At 50.7% G+C, this 17,729-nt stretch overlaps 1 pseudogene; it reads left to right on the forward strand.

Moving 5' to 3' along the window:
* Positions 1–13,013: 13,013 nt before the first annotated feature.
* LOC105483046 (peptidyl-prolyl cis-trans isomerase A pseudogene) lies at positions 13,014–13,532 on the forward strand (annotated as a pseudogene).
* Positions 13,533–17,729: the final 4,197 nt, after the last annotated feature.

Genomic DNA, 17,729 nt, shown 5'->3' on the forward strand with positions numbered 1-17,729 from the left:
TCACGCCTGTAATCCCAACAGTTTGGGAGGCTGAGGCAGGCAGATCACTTGAGGTCAGGAGTTCAAGATCAGCCTGGCCAATGTGGTGAAACCCATCTCTACCACAAACACAAAAATTAGCCGGGCATGGTGGTAGGCGCCTGTATTCCCAGCTACTGGGGAGGCTAAGACAGGAGAATGGCATGAACCCGGGAGGTGGAGGTTGAAGTGAGCCAAGATCATGCCACCACGCTCCAGCCTGGGTGACAGAGAATCTGTCTTAAAAGAAAAAATAAAAAGATGTATTCCTCACATGTGAGCAGATGTCCTGTGTTTCATCTGACAATCCTACTGCTCTTGATTGGGTGTGGGAAGGACAGGGACAGGGCCTCCTGCAGTTCTAGCCCCTCCCAGCAATAGCTTCCTCCCTCATCTCTGAACCAGTTAACCCTCATTCAGCAGGGACTTCAGGCAGAGGCCCTGACCTTGGGCAGCAGAGGAGACAGAGGATACAAAGGGATAAAAGATGGATCCCCAGTCCTCAGACACTGTAAGATTCAAACGCACACCATTCATTCTTAGAAGAGTTTTATTTTTGTACCTTCTCTGTGCCAGGCACTAGGTGAGATATTGGGGAACAGTGAACGAGACAGGCACCACCCCGTTCTCACGGGCCTTCAAGTCAGGGGAGCTGCACAGACACTTGGGGAGAGCCTTTGAAACTACTCTGCCCAAGCCCATCTCTGACCAGCTTACAGAGGGAAAACCAGGATTAGATACAGGGCATAGGAGGGCCCTCAACCCAGATGTGAGGGTCAGGGAAAGCATATGGGGTCATGACAGAATTATCGAGCCAGAAGATGCTCAGGTGTTGACCCAGCAGAGACAGGGAGGAGGCAGGAGTGTCCCTGGCTAGAGGAGCAAGGATGATGCAAGGGAAGGCTGTGGGAGGCTAACCTGCAACTCTTAGGGCTCCCGGGCTTATCTTCATGAGGATTTGCCGGAGCCAGAGAATAGTGCAGAGCTGAGCCACAGGCTGCAGAATCAGCATGCAGGAGCCAAGCCCTGTCCAGCTCAGGAGGGGGACTGCACTGAGGGACCTCACAATTGACAAACACAGCCCCTGACCCCGTATCCTGCAGTGGGAGCAGCCTTAAGCCCGTGGGTATCATCTTCCGGGCCTGCTCCATGAGAAACTTGAAAGTACGAGGCTACTTTGATGAGCTTAAAATAGACCAATTAATCACTCGGAGAAAATCAATCTCCCAGCTTCAGGGGAGGGGACAGGAAAGCAGTAGTCAGGACCTGCCAGAGCAGCCAGCAGCACAGCGGCCAAGTGGCAGGGCACCTGCAAGGCTTCCGGAGCCACCGACGAAGACCGTGAGTCACCTGCAGCCTCTGAAATATGGGGGGAAGGAGGCTGAGGGACACCATTGCCTGTGAGTTGTCACCCTGCCCCTGGTTAACCCCAAGGCTGGTCCAGTCTGGGAAAAACAAGACAGACAAAAACAGCCAAATACCACTGGGGCAAGAGGGATGGAGAGGCCATGAGAGCAAGGACAGTTAAGCCACTTTTTTTTGGTTTTTTTTTTTTGTTTGTTTGTTTGTTTGTTTGAGACGGAGTTTCACTCTTCTCATCCAGGCTGGAGTGCAATGACAGCTCACTGCAACCGCTGCCTCCCTGGTTCAAGCGATCCTCCTACCTCAGCCTCCCAAGTAGGTGGGATTACAGGAATGCACTACCACACCCGGCTAATTTTGTATTTTTAGTAGAGTCAGGGTTTCTCCATGTTGGTCAGGCTGGTCTCGAACTCCCGACCTCAGGCGATCCACCGGCCTTGGCCTCCCGAAGTGCTGGGATTACAGGTGTGAGCCACCACACCCAGCCCAGTTAACCCACTTAGCCACTTTTACCTCTGCTGGGCCAACGGAATGGGACATAGGGCTGATAAGCAGGGCCAGGGACCAGCTTCACAAAGGAGGTGGCACGGTAGCCCTGGGCACCCAAGGCAAGAGGCAGCCAAAGGAGTGGGCTTCCCCAGATGCCCATTTCATTCCTGGGCAGCCCTCTGGGGAGGCCGCCCTTTCCATGAGGATTCCCTGGAGCCAGAGGAGCAGTGCAGAGCCCGGTCACAGGCTGCGCGTCAGCACACAGGAGCCAAGGATCCAATCTAGAGGAGGTCCGTTTTCTCTCCTTCCTTTCTTCCAACAAAGGCTTGCTGGCACCTGCTGTGTGCCAGGCATTGTCCTAGGCCCTGGAGGGACAGTAATAGATCAGACAAGGTGTAATAGATCATCACGAGGTGTCTGCTTTCATGTAACTTACAAGAAGTGGGTAGACAGGGAATTAAAAAGTAATCTAACGTCTGGGTGTGGTGGCTCACACCTGTAATCCCAGAACTTTGGGAAGTCAAGGCAGCCAGACCAGCCTGGCCAATATGGCGAAACTCATCTCCACTAAAAAAATACAAAAAGGAAAAAAATAAAATAGCTGGGCATGGTGGTGCATGCTTGTAGTCCCAGCTACGCAAGAGGCTGAAGCACAAGAATTGCTTGAACCCGAGAGGTGGAGGTTGCAGTGAGCCGAGATTGCACCACTACACTCTGGGCAACAGAGTGAGACTGTCTCAAAAAAAAGCAACATACTACACATAATGACATATATACACACATATACATATGTGTGTATATATATATCTACACACACACATGCACAGAAACTTGACTGCATGTGTTTTGAAACACAGGTGTTATGTTTCAACCTAACAAGCAGCATGAGGAAAAAGCAGAAGGGGACGGGGCGTCAGGCAAGGGCAGGCGCTTCTTGGGGGCACTAGGAAGGTTCTGGGAGGGAGAAGTGGGGTTGCAGGCCACATGAAGGTCTAGGGGAGGTGACTCCCAGGGATGGAAGAGGGAGGGCAAAGGTGCTAAGCAGGAATGTGCATGGTGTCTCCATCCTGCCCTGCCCTCCCCCACTCCTGTCCCCATCAAAGAGGAAAGTTGCTGAGTGTGCAGAGATAGGCAGGAGGAGTGCCAGCAGGCCATCAGAGAGGGCAGAGTTTGAAGACGTGAGGTGCGTATCAGGGACGACACCAGCGAATCCTGGGATCCAAGAACCATCCATAGACCCATGGCTGTAGCTGTGCCTGACCACGTCCCTCACATGCCAGCAAACCTGGACATCAGGCTGAGCTCCCCTCGTCCAGCCCTGAAGGTTTGCCCTGCAGCCCCAGCATTGCATTGCCCTGGCCACCTCTCCCCTCCAGGAAGGAAATCACAAAGAGGCTGTGTCCCCAGCGTGTCCTCAGTCCCCACCTCCTCACTTTTCTCCCTAAGTTGGTAGGTCAGTCAGTCAGCTGCTCTGTGAGTGCCAGGGGCAGCGAAGAGCAGGAACAGCCCCGGCTGTCTAGGACGAGGAAGCAAGTGTGCAAGGCCTGGGGTGAGGGATGATCATGGCCTTGGGTGGTATCGGCAGAGTGAACACACTGCTGATAATGACTGATCACCTCCAGGAACCCGCCATAAACGGCAGGGCTGGGACTCCTGCACTTTGTTCAAAGCCTGTGAGGCTCTTAGGTTTCACCTGGCTCCTGAAGCTGCTCCAGCTCTGGCTGCACACCCAGCCCCTGGTTCTCCACCCCACTTCTCATCCCAGGACAGCAGTGAGGATGTGGTGGCTGCTCTGAGCCAAAACTGCAGGTGACAGAGCCACAGCCTGGAAGATGCCCCAACTGGGCACAATGACCTCGGCGACTCACTCCAAGGTCTCAGCAAGTCAGCTGCACAACTGTCCTGAGTGAGAGGTCTCACCTGACCCTGCTCTGCTCCCTCCTCTACTCCATCTTTTATGCTTCTCCTGGCCCTGGCTGTTGCTTCCTGCTGTGCACACCTATCAGGTCAGCTGATCCTTGTCGAGAGCAGATTAGATTCAAAGGGCACGGTGGCTGTAACTCAGAGGCTCCCTCACCCAAGAAGCCACAGTCCTCTAATCCCTCTCAGCCACTAGGAGACCCTTAGAGGTGGCCTGGAGCCAGAGGAATCACATGCTCAGCTGGCCCCCTGGTTCCGGCTGATCTCAGCCTCTAGCCTCATCGCCCCTATGGATCAGTCAGTGTTTCCTGCTCTTCCAGGGATCCAGGGACGGCTCCTGGAGCAGGGGCAGGGCCCTCCTACTCTTACAGCAAAAGTAGCTCAGGGCTTCTGGGTGGGTTTGTCTCAAGGCCTGGCCTCAAAGCTCTCAGACCCAAAAATGTTCTCCAAAGGTGGGTTCTTAGGCTCCAGGGCCCACAGCTGTTGGAAGAGGCTCTAATAAGTCATTCCACACTCTAGTTCTGTGAGTGCTCCTGCACAGCCTGGGGTGTGATGTCAGGTCCAGGTGGATGTGACCGGGTGTTCTCATCTGTCTAGAGAATTGTTTTCTCCCCTTCCATAGGCCCTTCTTCAGTTGATAAATCCAAGCACCCCTGGGGCTCACGTTAGCCCAGTGCCCAGTCCTGGCCACTTCATGTCACTGTGAGGTCCAAGCCCAGCTGCTCCTCCTTGCCTGGACACAGTAGTAAATGTGATTGCCCCACACCAGGTAGCTCAGGCTCCTAAGCTCTTTAGTACCCAGTGTAAAGACCCCCCATGACACCTCCCACGCTGTGCCCCATTGCACCCCCACAGTGCCCATGTGCCAGGTAGGCACCAGCCTCCCCCAGCCGAGGCCCATCCAGACTCCTCTTAGGGTCTCTCCTCAGAAGCACCTGGAGTCTTTCCTGCCAGCTGACCATTAGAGAAAAGGCATTGCCCCACTTCTCTCCTCCTCTGCACATCTGTCAACCCAGCCACCCTGCTCCCAAGGGGGATGGCATGTGGGGGCCTCGGCTTGGTCCCAGAAGTCCACTGCCACATTCCCCACAACGTGAGACATTTTGCCTGTGACATCTGCAGGAAAAGCTCTCTCAAGAAGTGCTTCCTTTTTTTTTTTTTTTTTTTTTTTTTGAGACCTAGTCTCACTGTGTCACCCAGGCAGGAGTGCAGCGGTGTGATCTCGGCTCACTGCAGCCTCCGCCTCCTGGGTTCAAGCAATTCTCTCACCTCAGCCTCCCAAGCAGCTGGGATTATAGGCACATGCCACCATGCCCAGCTAATTTTTGTATTTTTAGTAGAGACAGCGTTTCACCATGTTGCCCAGGCTGGTCTTGAACTCCTGACCTCAGGTGATCCACCCTCCTTGGCCTCCCAAAGTGTTGGGATTACAGGCGTGAGCGACCGCACCCGGCCAAGAGGTGCTTTTTAAAACAAATGGCTCCAAGTGAGCTAAAAACTAAATGTCATTTTCTCCCCTAGGAACACCTCATATGACCAATCATTGATGTTCTCCAGTAAATTTATTTACTGAAGGGCTCTTGAGAAGGACTTGGGGGGCCACACAGGGGGGCAGGAAGCTGCCTGGGGCCAGAGACTCCTTCAGAGGACCTAGCCAGGCCCTAGACTTCTAGAGCTGAAGAGTGGACCCAAAGATGAATTCGCTTCTTGTGTCCTGGGTCCCCTGATAGAGACTGTATGAGAAGCCAACAGGAGGAGGGTGCCTCTCCCAGCCCCAGGCTCCCATGGCCACTTGGACGGCAGCTGTCCCTCCCTCCCCTCCTCCCCTCCCCCCTCCCTACTTCCCTCCCCTCCCCTCCCTCCCTCCCTCCCCTCCCTGTGGGTCCCCCACATTTTTGTCTCTGCTCCCACTGCAGGCTGTTTTGTTCTTCCCTGACTCTGTCACCCTCCTCTGCTTCTCTGTCACAGTCTCCTCCCTTCCCACAGTCTCTGTCCTGTCTGAGCCGAGGTTCCCTGGGCTTCCCGAGGCAGATGATCGTCTCCAGCTCTTCAGAGACTGGCTGCTTTCATTCCATTTCCTGGCCCCTGTCTGGGAACAGTGAGGAAGAATCACACAGGCACCAGGTCAGTGCCATGGGGCTTTAGGGCCAGATGAGGCACCCCAGCCCCTGATCTCCTAGTGGAATTGGAGAGGGGTCCGTGGCACCCAGCTGGGGCCCTTGAAGCCCTTGGTGGTGCTGAGGCCCAGCAGGCAGGCAGTCCTGGAGAGCCCAGTTCAACTGCACTGGCACGGACAGGTGAAGCCAGCAGAGGGCTGGGTGCCCCAACCCCCCACCTCCACCTGCTGCTGAGGAGGAAGCTGGAGTCATTCATTCTCTGTCAGGCATTTTGCAAACCTGCTCTGTGTATGGGCAGTCAGGGCAGGGCTGGGCTGGGCTCTGGAAAAGGAAATGTGAGGGGGCCTGGTTTCCACCAGCCGAGGTCCACGGGGAGGCAGATGTGCAAATGGACGCAGTGCTGAGTTCTGGATGATGCACTCATGCAAGGATGGGCTTTGGGGGAAGAAAGGTCAGGGAAGGCCGGACATGGTGGCTCACACCTGTAATCCCAGCAGTGTGGGAGGCGGAGGCAGGTAGATCACCTGAGGTCAGAAGTTCGAGGCCAGCCTGGCCAACATGGTGAACCCTTGTCTCTACTAAAAATACAAAAAATTAGCCAGGCATGGTGGCACGTGTCTGTAATCCCAGCTACTCCGGACACTGGCATGAGAATTGCTTGAACCCAGGAGGCAGAGGTTGCAGTGAGCTGAGGTTGCACCACTGCACTCCAGCTTGGGCAAAAAGAGCGAAACTCTCTCTTAAAAAAAAAACGTCAGGGAAGACCTGCATTGAAGGATGGTGGGGAATGAGCAAGCCATGGGTCGGGGGCGCATTTCTGGCAGAAGAGTAAACGGCCCAGGGAGCCACATCTGTGTGGCCGCCTGTGGGCCAGCCCCCGCACACCACTGAGTTGTCAAGATGAAAATGGAGTCTTACTAGAGCTGCAAACATTTTTTAGTTTGCCAAGTAAGGACATTTAAAAAAATAGTCCTTTGTTCTCACCACCATTTTACAAAAGAAGGAATAATATCTCAACTACAAAAAATAAATAGAAAGGACGTTTGGAATAAAAGATACTGTGACCAAGAAAGGAGTGCTGGCAACTTGGCTGATATATCTGGTTGATTTCGTATCTATGAATCAGTATTGCTGTTTTTCCCTCTTTATTGCTGACTACTGAACACTTTATCACCATCAGCCCTGCCAGGGAGCTGGCCTTCGGGAGGCGCTGAGAGAGGGACTTGTTCCGTAGAGCAAGGCCTGGGGAAATGGAGAGGGCAGCGGCCACACCAAGAACTTTGCACTGACTCTCAGAGTGTGGATTTTATCCCCAAGGCGATGAGACGCCGGGGCAGGGCGCTAAGTGAGCAGATGCTGTCGTCAGATTGGAGCATCCTCAGAGCTGTGTATAAAAATGGACTAGGGGCCGGGTGCAGTGGCTCACGCCTATAATCCCAGCACTTTGGGAGGCTGAGGCGGGCGGGTCACCTGAGGTTGGGAGTTCAACACCAGCCTGACCAACATGGAGAAACCCCATCTCCACTAAAAATACAAAATTAGCCGGGTATGGTGGTGCATGCCTGTAATCCCAGCTACTCGGGAGGCTGAGGCAGGAAAATCACTTGAACCTGGGAGTCGGAGGTTGCAGTGAGCTGAGATCGCACCATTGCACCCCAGCCTGGGCAACAAGAGCGAAACTCCATCTCAAAATAAAATTAAATAAATAAATAAATAAATGGACTAGGAGAGGGACTGGGGGGACCGGGGGGGGCCAGTGGGAAATTATGAAGGTCTGTACTCAGGTGGGGACAGTGGCAGTAGGGCTGGAGAAGAGGGGAATTGAGGAGGACTTGAGGAGCTGGACAGTGAAGGGCAGGACCAGAGGGGCCACCCAGAGCTGGCGAGAAGTGTCATCCCTGTCCACATTCCCATAGGGACAGCAGCAGAGGGATCTTTGATTTCACTAGAGGCAGAACAAGAAGCAGGTTTAAAATTTGGGATTAGGCCAGGTGTGGTGGCTCATGCCTGTAATCCCAGCCCTTTGGGAGGCTGAGGCAGGCAGATCACTCGAGGTCAGGAGTTCATGACCAGCCTGGCCAATATGGTAAAACCCCGTCTCAACAAAAAATACAAAAATTAGCTGGGTGTGGTGGCGCACATCTGTAGTCCCAGCTACTCAGGAGGCTGAGGCAGGAGAATCACTTGAACCCGGGAGGCAGAGGTTGCAGTGAGCTGAGATTGCACCACTGTACTCCAGCCTGGATGACAGAGCAAGACTCTGCCGCAAAACAAAACAAAACAAAACAAAACAAAATATTTGGGATTAAAGGATTGGAGGAACATCCTGGCTCTACAGAATGTAACACTTGATACTGTCCAGCCGGAGTAGCCCAAGCCTTCACTCAATCTGTGGGATGGAGAAGGAGGGGACAGCTGGTGGCTCCTGGTGGAGACACGTGTCTCCTTTTGCCTCCAGCTGTTGGGTGACCTTAGTCCACCTACCAACCACTCTGTGCCTTGGTTGTTTCCTTATCTGAAAAATGGGAATCAATGGTCCCTAACTCACAGGGTAGCTAGGAGGTTTCACTTCTCTGTGTAAAGCACTAAGATGCCTGGCTCAGTAGACACGGCCTCACGTTGCCATTTCACACGCCAGCACCCACGCAGCGCCCAGGCAGCACCGGGTAATGGAGGGCAGTCAACGTTGGTGACGTGGGGAAGGAGGCACAATCATGGCAAATACCAGGCCTAGCTTCAAAGGAAGGCCCAGTTTCAGGGCCACCTTCTGGGCTTGGGCTTAGGTGCAATTTTTTTTTTTTTTTTTTTTTTGAGATGGAGTCTCGCTCTTTTTGCCCAGGCTGGAGTGCAATAGTGCGATCTTGCTCACTGTAACTTCTGCCTCCCGGGTTCAAGCGATTCTCCTGCCTCAGCCTCCCAAGTAGCTGGGATTACAGGTGCCCACACCACCATGCCCGGAGATTTTTTGTATTTTTAGTAGAAAAGGGGTTTTTCCATGTTGGCCAGGCTGCTCTCGAGCTCCTGACCTTAGGTGATCTGCCCGCCTCAGCCTCCCAAAGTACTGGGATTACAGGTGTAAACTACCATGCCCGGCCTTGGGTGCTATTTTGAACCCCTTTAATGCCCTGTGAGCAGCTCTCACCTGCCACTCACCCAATGCCTCAGGGGCAGGGAGGTCAACGCTTCATGGAAAGTTCCATAGGATGGATGCCTGGTCCAGCAGGGTCCTAAGGGGCAGGGGCAGAGGCAGGCAGAGGAAAGGGTCACAAATCTCATAGCCCTAGAAGGGAGTGAGAAGAGGAGCTGGCGGGCACAGCCACTCACCTCATAGCAGAGGACCTGCACCGTCAAAGCCAAACTAGCAGCATCTCCAAGACCCAATCCTTCATCTGCTTACCCACCCTTCCCACCTCCCCCCAAAACTGCTTCTAGCATGTTCCTCTCCTGATAGAAGGCATCATCAACCCTCCATTCCTCCTCCCCTCTCACCCCTACAGCCCATCCATAGCTACCCCTTTTGGTCCCACCTGTGGCCGGCCCCTAAACCTACCACTGCCCTCAGTCGTGGGGTCTCTTCCTTCCTGCTGGTGACAGGGCCTTCTGAGTTTGCTAAGCACGGATCTACACTGCATCAAAGAGATCAGAGAGGTCACTGGGAAAGGCAGATTTGGTCATGTTCCTCCCCAGCTAAAAACTGTTGCCCTCAGGAGGAAGTCTGAGCCCGCCTTAGCTCCATGTCCTCAGCTTCCACAGTCTCCGCACCACCCACAGCTCACGGCCTTTCGCTGATCGGTCAGCGCGTCTTTCCAGATCTTCTGCTTGAAATGCAAGTCTTCTAACAACTCGCCTGCTGAACTCCTACCCCTTCTTTCAGCGCTCAGCTTAAGCATCGCCTGTGGCCAGGGCTCAGGGCCTGCCCTGCACCTCTGCATCGCCTCTCTGGGAATGGCTTGTTTAAACATCCCGGGAGCTTGTAGAGGGGGTGTCAGAGGTGTTTGAACCAGAGCGACTCCATCTTGAGTGAGGGCTAGGAAAATGCAGTAGGGACTTGCATTCCCAGAATCTGGGCTACATTCCCAGAAAGGTATTCCCAACCTCTAGATGTTTACAGTTAAGGAAGTGAATTAATAATGTTTACTAAACAAACCCAAACTTGGGAGTGTCCAGATATCCCGATATCTTGAGAACAAAGGCATTCCTAATTTTTCTTCAAAGATAATAACATTGATTCTTGCAAAATGTGGTAATTTAAAAAAGGAATCCTTTATGACAAACCCCTGTAGCAGAGCACATCTCCCTATGATCTTTTTTAATCCTATATATATACAAGCATTGTACTTAGGGTGGACGCATTCCTCCTCTTACTTTTGGGAACGCCCTGCTCTGTCCAGGGAGTAGCTGTTCTTTCACCACTTGACTTTCTTTTTTTTTTTTTTTTTTTTTTTTTTTGAGACGGAGTCTCGCTCTGTCACCCAGGCTGGAGTGCAGTGGCCGGATCTCAGCTCACTGCAAGCTCCGCCTCCCGGGTTCACGCCATTCTCCTGCCTCAGCCTCCCGAGTAGCTGGGACTACAGGCGCCTGCCACCTCGCCCGGCTAAGTTTTTGTATTTTTAGTAGAGACGGGGTTTCACTGTGTTAGCCAGGATGGTCTCGATCTCCTGACCTCGTGATCCGCCCGTCTCGGCCTCCCAAAGTGCTGGGATTACAGGCTTGAGCCACCTCGCCCGGCCGACTTTCTTAATAAACTTGCTTTTGCTTTGCACTGCAGACTCGCCCTGAATTCTTTCTTGAGCAAGATCCAAGAACCCTCTCTTGGGGTCTGGATCGGGACCCCTTTCCTTTAACAGTGCGACCAGGCTGTCCCTGCTCACCAAGGTGTCTGGGCACAGGGTCAGTGACTGCGCTTTGTGGGTCTCGGTGAAAACCTGTGGAGGAATGAGTGAGTGTAAGAAAGGGAAGGAGACATTTTTAATTAAGACCAGGCAAGATTAGGCAATTGGAGAAAAGACAGATATGAGTCAAAGCTTACTCACATGTTCCTGGCCTGAGAGGCAGAGATAGATCGTCACTGTGCGCAACCACGGCAGAGCTGGGCTGTATCCTGGGCCTGGAATGAACAGGTACCTCCCTCTCCTCCCCTGCTTCCTGGGATTCCGGGCCTGACGTCCTAGAGCAGGGCACCCTGGAGACAGGGCCAGACAACGAGCTGCACACGGCATTGTCCCTGGCACGTCACCATTTTTTGTAATTTATCGTTTTTTACTGTGGTGAAATACACCTAATGGCCGGGCGCAGTGGCTCACACCTGTAATCCCAGCATTTTGGGAGGCCGAGGCGGGCAGATCACTGGAGGTCAGGAGTTCAAGACCAGCCTGACCAACATGGTGAAACCTCATCTCTACTAAAAATACAAAAATTAGCCAGGCATGGTGGCACACACCTGTAATCTCAGCTACTTGGGAGGCTGAGGCACGAGAATCGCTTGAACCTGGGAGGTGGAGGTTGCAATGAGCTGAGATTGAACCACTGCACTCCAGCCTGGCAACAAAGCTAGACTCCATCTCAAAAAAAAAAAGCACAATGTCTTGATTGGTAAGTTTGTGCTTAACCGAAAACTGGGGGAAAGAGCTAAAATGAGATGTGAAAGTTAAGATGGGATTGCTGAGCGAGTCAAAAGAAATTAAGATTGAACTTGACAGTCAGCATTTAAAAGGGAGAAGTCAGATGTACATCAACAAACTGGCCGTTTTTCATATGGAAAAGATCCAGGAAAACATCTGAGGGTTTGCACTGACTCTCAGTTTCTATATGAGCCGCAGCAGGTGAGGAGGCTGCCGGAACAACCTCAGCCCTCTTCGGCTGCACCAAGGGAAGGAATTGCATTAAGTGAACCAGGGCTCCCTCTGAGCTTCTTAGGCCAGCTTTACTTAAATACGGGCAGCATAGTTTAGGAGAGATGTGGACAATCTGCAGTCCATTCACGAGAGGATGACAGAGCATCAGGATACAGAGAACTCCTCTCCCGGGGAATCATTGAAGGCCCTGTGTTTCTCCTGGAGAAAAGGAGACATGCTTAGACATGGTTGCAGCCGGGTGCAGTGGCTCACGCCTGTCATCCCAGCACTTTGGGAGGCCGAGGCAGGCGGATCATGAGGTCAGGAGATCAAGACCATCCTGGCTAACACGGTGAAACCTCGTCTCTACTAAAAATACAAAAAATTACCTGGGCATGGTGGCGGGTGCCTGTAGTCCCAGCTACTCGGGAGGCTGAGGCAGGAGAATGGGGTGAACCTGGAAGGCAGAACTTGCAGTGAGCCGAGATCACCATCATGCCACTGCACTCCAGCCTGGGCGACAGAGCGAGACTCCGTCTCAAAAAAATAAAAATGATAAATAAATAAATAAATAAATAACAAAGACATGGTTGCTACCTCTCATCTTGGACAGTGGCCGTGTTGAAGAGAAAAGACTCATTGTTTCTCTAGAAAGCACAGTGAGAAACAATAAGCCTAGCCTGCGGCGGTGGCTCAGGCCTGTAATCCCAGCACTTTGGGAGGCCGAGGCGGGTGGATCACCTGAGGTCAGGAGTTCAAGACCAGCCTGACCAACACGGAGAAACCCTGTCTCTACTAAAAATACAAAATTAGCCAGGCGTGGTGATTCATTCATGCCTATAATTCCAGCTACTCAGGAGGCTGAGGCAGGAGAATCACTTGAAACCTGGGAGGCGGAGGTTGCGGGGAGCCGAGATCACGCCATTGCACTCTAGCCTGGGCAATAAGAGCGAAACGTCTCGATCTCCTGACCTCGTGATCCGCCCACCTCGGCCTCCCAAAGTGCTGGGATTACAGGTGTGAGCCACCGCACCCGGCCAGAAATATTTTTTTAAACCACAGCTTTATCAAGATATAATTCATATACCATAAAATCTCCGCTTTTAAAGCATACAATTGAGTGGCTTTTAGAATATTCAGCGTTGTACAACCATCACTACTAATGTCAGAACATTTCACTATCCCTAAAAGAAACCCCGTACCACAGATTCCGATGCTGCCGGGAGCCCCCTCATGCCATGTCACATATATTATAGTATATATATGCCCAGCCATGGTCAACCCCACCGTGTTCTTTGACATCGCCATCAACAGGGAGCCCTTGGGCCACGTCTCCCTCGAGCTGTTTGCAGACAAGTTTCCAAAGACAGTAGAAAACTTCCCTGCTCTGAGCACTGGAGAGAAAGGATTCGGTTATAAGGGTTTCAGCTTTCACAGAATTATTCCAGGGTTTATGTGTCAGGGTGGTGACTTCACACACTGTAATGGCACTGGTGGCAAGTCCATCTACGGGGAGAAATTTGATGATAAGAACTTCATCCTGAAGCAGACAGGTCCTGGCATCGTGTCCATGGCACGTGCTGGACCCAACACAAATGGTTCCCAGTTTTGCAACTGCACTGCCAAGACTGAGTGGTTGGATGACAAGCATGTGGTCCTTGGCAAGGTGAAAGAAGGCATGAATATTGCAAAGCCCATGGAGCGCTTTGGGTCCAGGAATGGCAAGACCGGCAAGAAGATCACCATTGCCGACTGTGGACAACTCTAGTAAGTTTGACTTGTGTTTTATCTTCACCACCGGATCATTCCTTTTGTAGCTCCAGAGAGCACCCTCCACCTCAGTTGCTCACAGTAGCCTCTAATCTTTGTGCTCTCTCTCTCAGTTCCTGTTGGGTTCCATGTTTGCCTTATTCTCTTGCATGCGTAGCTGGATTGCAGAGTTAAGTTTATGATTATGAAATAAAAACTAAATAAAAATTGCAAAAAGAAAAAGAAAAAGGAAGAAGAGGCTGGGCGCGGTGGCTCACGCCTGTAATCCCAGCACTATGGGAGGTGGATGTGGGTGTATCACAAGGTCAGGAGATCGAGACCAGCTTGGCTAACACAGTAAAATCCTGTCTCTACTAAAAATACACAAAAAATTAGCCAGGCGTCCTGGCGCGCACCTGTAGTCCCAGCTACTCGGGAGGCTGAGGCAGGAGAATGGCATGAACCTGGGAGGCGGAGCTTGCAGTGAGCAGCTATCCAGCCACTGCCCTACAGCCTGGGCGACAAGAGTGAGACTCCGTCTCAAAAATAAAAAAAAGAAAGAAGAAAGAAACCCCATGCCCTTTGTCACTCATTCCCTTTCTTCCACCCCCAAGCCCCTGGCAACCACTAATCTATTTTCTGTCTCTATAGATTTGCTTATTCTGGACATTTCATATAAACGGAGTCATATAATATGTGGCCTTTTGTGACTGGCTTTTTTCTTTTCTTTTGTGTTTTTTGTTTTGTTTTGTTTTGTCTTTTGGTTTGTTTGTTTGTTTTTATTTTTGAGTCGGAGTTTCGCTCTTGTCACCCAGGCTGGAGTTCAGTGGGGCGATCTTGGCTCACTGCAACCTCCACCTCCCAGGTTCAAGAGATTCTCCTGCCTCAGCCTCCCGAGTAGCTAGGATTAAAGGTGCACTCCACCACGCCTGGCTAATTTTTGTATTTTTAGTAGAGACGGAGTTTTGCCATGTTGGCCAGGCTGGTCTCTAACTCTTGACCTCAGGTGATCCGCCCACCTCAGCCTCCCAGGCCTGAGCCACTGCACCGGGCCTGGCTTTTTTCACTTAGCATACCGGTTTCAAGGTTCACATATATTATAGTATATATAACTACTTCATTCCTTTTTATGGCTGAATAAATACTCTACTGTATGAATATACCACATTTTGTTTACACATTCATCAGTTGATGGACATTGGGGTTGTTTCTAAAGCTTAGCTATTATGAATAATATTATGCTGCTATGAGCATTGCTGTACAAGTTTTTGTGTAGATATGTTTCAATTCTCTAGGAGTAGAAATAATGAGGTCACATGATAATTCTATGTTTAACATTTTGAAGAACTGCCGATCTGTTTTCCAAAGTGTCCTCACCATTTTATAATCCCACTAGCAATGTATAAGGATTCCAATTTCTCCATTGCTTTGCCAATATTTGCTATTGTCTATCTTTATTTTTTCCATTTTAGTGGGCACGAAGTGTTTCTCATTGTGATTTTATTTGGATTTCCCTGACAGCTAGTGAAGTTGAACATCTTTTCCATGGGCTCATTGGCCATTTGTACATCTCTTGGGAGAATGTCTATTCAAATCCCTTGCCCCCCCCCCCCTTTTTTTTTTTTTTTTTTTTTTGAGACGGAGTCTCACTCTGTTTCCCAGGCTGGAGTGCAGTGGCACAATCTCAGCTCACTGCAACCTCTGCCTCCCGGGTTCAAGCAATTCTCCTGCCTAAGCCTCCCAAGTAGCTGGGACTACAGGTGCCCGCCACCACATCCAGCTAATTTTTTGTATTTTAGTAGAGACAGGGTTTCACCGTGTTGCCCAGGCTGTTCTTGAACTCCTGAACTCAGGAAATCCACCCACCTCGGCCTCCCAAAGTGCTAAGATTACAGGCATGAGCCACCGTGCCTAGCCCCTTGCCCATTTTTTAATTGAGTTACTTGTATTTTTATTATTGAGTTGTGAGAGTTCTTTTTTAGAAAATAAGTTGTGGTTTTTTTTTTTTTTTTTGAGACGGAGTCTCACGCTGTTGCCCAGGCTGGAGTGCAGTGGCGCAATCTCGGCTCACTGCAAGCTCCGCCTCCCGGGTTCCCGCCATTCTCCTGCCTCAGCCTCCTGAGTAGCTGGGACTACAGGCGCCCGCCACCGCGCCCGGCTAATTTTTTGTATTTTTAGTAGAGACGGGGTTTCACTGTGGTCTCGATCTCCTGACCTTGTGATCCGCCCGCCTCGGCCTCCCAAAGTGCTGGGATTACAGGCTTGAGCCACCGCGCCCGGCCAAGTTGTGGTTTTTTTAAGAGACTGGGTCTCACTATGTTGTCCAGGGTGGAGTGTAGTGCCTGTTCCCAGGCACAGTCAGGGCACACTACAGCCTCAAACTCCCGGACTTAAGCAATCCTGCCTCAGCTTTCTAAGTAGCTGGGATCACCGGTATGCACCACTGTGCCAGCTATGAGTTTTTTATATATTCTGAACACGAGTCTCTAACATACAGTAGTCCCTCCCTTATCTAAAGTTTCACTTTCTGAGGTTTCAGTTACCTGGGGTTGATTTTGGTCCAAAAATATTAAATGGAAAATTCCATAAACAAACCATTCATAAGTTTTACATTGCACGCTATTCTGAGGAGAGTGATGAGATTTCGCCAACTCAAGACACAAATCATTCCTGTGTCCAGCAGAGCCACAATGTACATGCGACCCACCTGCGAGTCACATAGGGGCCATCTCAGTTATCAGAAGGACTGTCTCAGCATCGCAGCGCTAGTGTTCAAGGAATAGAACCCTTATTTTACTTCATAAAGGGCCCCAAAGCACAAGAGTACCCGTGCCACAATTTAGATCTGCCAAAGAGAGGCCAAACAATGCTTCCTTTAAGGGAAAAGGTGAAAGTTCTCGGCTTCAGAAAGAAAAAGATCGGCTGTATGTTGAAGATCCTAAGATCATGAATCTATCCATGAAATTTTGAAGAAGGAAAAAGAAATTCATATTCATTTTGCTGCCATACCTCAAACTGCAAAAGTTGTAGCCACGGTGTGCTTAGTTAAGAAGGAAAAGGAGAGACCATCCTGGCTAACACAGTGAAACCCCGTCTCTACTAAAAAATACAAAAAAACTAGCCGGGCGAGGTGGCGGGCGCCTGTAGTCCCAGCTACTCGGGAGGCTGAGGCAGGAGAATGGCGTGAACCCGGGAGGCGGAGCTTGCAGTGAGCTGAGATCCGGCCACTGCACTCCAGCCTGGGCAACAGAGTGAGACTCCGTCTCAAAAAATAATAATAAAATAAAATAAAAATAAAAGAAGGAAAAGGAGGCCGGGCGCAGTGGCTCACACCTGTAATCCCAGCACTTTGGGAGGCCAAGGCAGGTGGATCACCAGGTCAGGAGATCAAGACCATCCTGGCTAACACGGTGAAACCCCACCTCTACTAAAAATACAAAAAAAATTAGCCAGGCATGGTGGCGGGCCCCTGTAGTCCCAGCTACTCGGGAGGCTGAGGCAGGAGAATGGCGTGAACCCGGGAGGTGGAGCTTGCAGTGAACTGAGATTGCACCACTGCACTCTAGCCTGGGCGACAGAGCAAGACTCCATCTCAAAAAAAAAAAAAAAAGAAGGAAAAGCCATTATACATTTGTGAAGACATGCACAGAAATGTGTCCTGATTGTGGTGCCAGAAAGCACTGAGCCTACTAGAAGATGTCAGCAAAAGATCCCCTGAAAAGTGACTCCAAGTCATTCACTGCAAGGGATGGTTACACAGATGCAGGAATACAGAAGGTCAATAGTAGCTAAAGCTACATCACAGCTTAACACTACATCATCCATCTCACTTCATCTCATCACATCCGTATTGTGTCATGTGAGGATAGAACAGGAAGATATTTTGATAGAGAAAGAGAGACCACATTTACATAACTTTTATTACAGAATAATTGTTCTATTTTATTGTTAGTTATTGCTAATCTCTTACTGCATCTAATTTATAAATTAAACCTTGTTATAGGTATGTATGTATAAGAAAAAATATAGTGTATATAGGACTTGGTGCTTTCTTCAATTCCAGGCATCCATTGAGAGTCTTGGAATGTACCCACTGAGGATAAGTGGGGGCTGCTGTACATACTTTGCAAATATCTATTCTCATCCCATGGGTTGTCTTTTCATTTTCTTTCTTTTTTTTTTTTTTTTTGAGATGGAATTTCGCTTTTGTTGCCCAGGCTAGAGTACAATGGCGCGATCT

This window comes from Macaca nemestrina, chromosome 17 (assembly GCF_043159975.1).
Source record: "Macaca nemestrina isolate mMacNem1 chromosome 17, mMacNem.hap1, whole genome shotgun sequence".
Lineage (NCBI taxonomy): Eukaryota > Metazoa > Chordata > Mammalia > Primates > Cercopithecidae > Macaca > Macaca nemestrina.